Source organism: Nicotiana tomentosiformis, chromosome 3 (genome assembly GCF_000390325.3).
Source record: "Nicotiana tomentosiformis chromosome 3, ASM39032v3, whole genome shotgun sequence".
In the NCBI taxonomy this organism is placed as follows: Eukaryota; Viridiplantae; Streptophyta; class Magnoliopsida; order Solanales; family Solanaceae; genus Nicotiana; species Nicotiana tomentosiformis.
In genome coordinates this window covers 128,993,172-128,996,617 of record NC_090814.1, presented here as the reverse complement: position 1 = coordinate 128,996,617, position 3,446 = coordinate 128,993,172, and the positions used below count along the sequence as shown (strand labels likewise).

The window sequence follows — 3,446 nt, the reverse complement described above, 5'->3', positions numbered from 1 at the left end:
CTTACGGAGCTATTGGAACCGTCAAAATAGAACTGTTCCGGAGTCGTCTTCACACAAGTCAAACTACAGTCAACTCCTACGCTTAAACTTCTAGTTTAGGGACTATATGCTCATTTCACCCCGAACTTACCCGAAATCAAAATCAAATATCCCTGCAAGTCACGTAACCATAGTATAACACATAGAAGGCAATAAATAAGGGATTTACAGAAAGAATTGTGGGGTTTTGTGCAATTGCTAATGGAAAGGGCCTTAAAGTTTTAAAGAGTGACACCGGTAGAGTTAGATATAAATGTGATGTTGGTTGTCTATTTAGGTGCTTGATATCTAAGGATAATAGAGATCAAGGATTTAAAATTAAGACTTTGAAAACAAGATATAATTGTCAGCCAGCATATAAGAATAGAAGAGCAACTCCCCAAGCTTTAGCGCACTATTTCAAGAACAAATTTTAAAATAATCCTAAATATAAGGTGAACAACATGAGGATGGACCTAGAGGATCAATTCAAACTTAATGTTAGCTATTTAAATATGGAGAGGGTAAAGAGGCTTGTGCTAGAGAAATTGGAGGGTAGCTTCATTGATGATTACAATAGGTTAGAGGCATATGCTCAAGAGTTGAGGGATAGTAACCCTGGTTCTGATGTGGTGATAAACATATCTAAAGATGCTTTGGCAGAAGAAAAAAAAAAGGTTCCTTAGAATGTATATTTGCTTTCAAGCTTTGAAAACAGGCTGGAAAGCAGGTTTGAGACCTCTTATATGGCTAGATGGAATATTTCTAAAAGGGAAGTGTAAGGGAATTCTATTGGTGGCCAAGGCACAAGATTCAGTGAAACATTTTTATCCTCTTGCATGGGCAGTAGTTGATAAAGAAACTAATAGAACCTGGAAGTGGTTTATGGAGTTACTGAGAAATTCTTTGGACCTTGAAGATGGTGAAGAAGTGACATTTATATCAAATATGCAAAAGGTAATTGTTTGTCAACTTTTTATCTGTATGTTTAATTTACATTTTATTTTTAACTAATTTTTTTTTTTTTGTAGGAGCTTTTGGAGGCTGTTTCTAATGTCCTTCCAAAAGCAAATCACAGATGGTATGCTAGGCACATTGAAGCTAATTGGAGCAAAAATTGGAGGTGTATAGAGATAAAAAAAGTTAATGTAGTGATGTGCTTGGAGTACCTATGAAGAAGAGTTCAAGGATCAACCGAAGACTCTGGGTGATGTTCATGAAAATGAGGCTAGGGAACTAATACACTATGACAATAACTTTACAGAATCATTCAATAAATGGATTCTTGAAGCAAGAAATAAACCTATAATTAAGATGTTGGAAGACATTATATTAAAGGTAAATTTTTATCTTTCTTCTGTTAACTTTTTATAAATTGCTTATAACTGTTTTGACTATGATCTCCTTTTATTGTAGGTAATGAATTTGTTGAAGAACCGTGCGGAGGAATGTAGGAATTGGAAGGAAAATATTAGCCCATATAACATAGAGCTTTACAATGATTACATAGTGATTACAATAGAGATTAAAGTTGTCTTTAATGGAGATAACGGATATGAAGTGGTTGAGGGTAAAGATAAGCATATTGAACCTTGAATTGAAGAAATGTACTTATAGGACCTGGAATTTGACAGGAATACCATGTCCTCATGCCATCAAAGCTTTAATGCACAACAAACCAGATCCATTAAGCGAGGTGCATTGGTGGTATTCAAGCGAAGCTTATATGTTGGCATACATGCATAAGTTACAACCTATAAGGGGTGAGCAATTTTGCAAAATTGAGCCAGAACAAGCAATGGAGCCACCTGAAGTACATAAAATGGTGAGTAGACCAAAGGTAAAGAGAAAAAGAGAAAAGGATGAGGCCAGGAAGAGGGAGGGGGTCTGGTCAACTTCAATAAAGGGACTTATAATGACATGTGGGTTCTGTGGTACAACAGGTCGCAACAGAAGAAAATGCCCTTTGGTAACAGTCTTTTTCACATATTTTATTAACTTACAAATTTTTTAAATTCATAATGTTTTCTAATGAACGACTCTCGTAGGCTAATGGTGAAGGAACTTGCCAAACAGTACAAGATGCGCCCTTAACGGCATACGAAGACAGTCAAAATTTAGAATTTGACTTCATGCCTACTCCAAGAGTGAGAATGACTTCTCCCGAACATTCCAGTCAATTTGTTGGACTTCAAAACATACTTTAATAATCTATTGCACCTTCAATAATAGCTGATGATGAATATGAAGGTGAATATGAAGATGAAAAGTCAGATATGATGCCTAAGGTGATATCTGAAGCTAAGACTAGGCTTCAACAAAGAAAGTTGCATTAAGAACCTATTGGTAGTATGAAGATTGACTTCAAAGGAGATATAGATGGTATTAATGTGCCTACTGATCTGCCCTATTCACCAAAGAAGCTCACCTGGAAAGGTAAATAAGTTATGTCCTCAAGCCAGTTGGTAGCAAAAAGGAAAAAAGAATTAGAAAACTGAAGACTAAAAAGGCCAAGCATTAGAGTAGTTTGTTCAGTTTAATGACTTTTTTGTGATGACTGTGAATCAGTTGTTGATTCAATTGTTGATTCAGACCATGTTTTTGTTATCCTGAATCCATCATGAAGGAGATTATGAATCATTTTTTGTTATTCAGTTGTGTGTTTATTCGCTAGAGAAGATTATACATTATTGCAGTTAATTCAGTTTCTACATTGTTGTGAGTTTAAAGATTCTGCTTTAAACATACTGTTGCAACAAGGTTGCTTTAAAGATAGGTCCAGTACGTTCATGAAGATGTTGTCGATTTACTTACACTTTGAATTCTGGTTTTGAATAGTATATTTGTAAAGGGTTTTGTAGTTTGAATCCTTTGTACAACCTATACAATTGTTTGCTATGGCTTCTTAGGAGAACAGAAATTTGATATATGCCTTTTCTCTAGAAAATGAAATGGATGGAATGATTCCTAGCTTAGTTTCTTACTAATGGATGTTGTAGCTTTTCGGCAATTTTAATTGTCACAAGAATATGTCTTACAGTTAAAAGATGACATTGGCTTCTTACTAATGGCTTTTTACTATGGAACGATGCCTATGGCTTCTTACTAATGGATGTTGTAGCTTTTCGGCAATTTTAATTCTTACAACAACCGCAATCAAGCCTTGTCACAAGAATACGTCTTTCAGTTAAAAGATTTTTACAAAATATAATCTTTGTAGTTTGGAGATTCTTGGAAAAGTCATGAAACATAGGAATGAATGAACCTAGAAAAGTGATCCACTGTATCAAGGTTGGAATAGCTCTAAGTGGTGTGTCGTTGTTTCAAGAACAGTGCTTAAATAAAACTGCTTAAACTTTCAAGAACAGAGCTTAAATAGAGCTACTTAAACTTTCAAGAACAGAGCTTAACCAAGGCTAAAAATTTCA

General features: G+C 34.9%; 1 long non-coding RNA gene across 1 annotated transcript; it reads left to right on the top strand.

Annotated features, from left to right (window-relative positions):
* Positions 1 to 1,265: 1,265 nt before the first annotated feature.
* LOC108944226 (uncharacterized) lies at positions 1,266 to 2,453 on the top strand. The gene is made up of 3 exons (XR_011414511.1): positions 1,266 to 1,356; positions 1,435 to 1,987; positions 2,067 to 2,453. It is a non-coding gene; the product is annotated as an uncharacterized lncRNA (long non-coding RNA).
* The last annotated feature ends 993 nt before the right edge of the window (positions 2,454 to 3,446 follow it).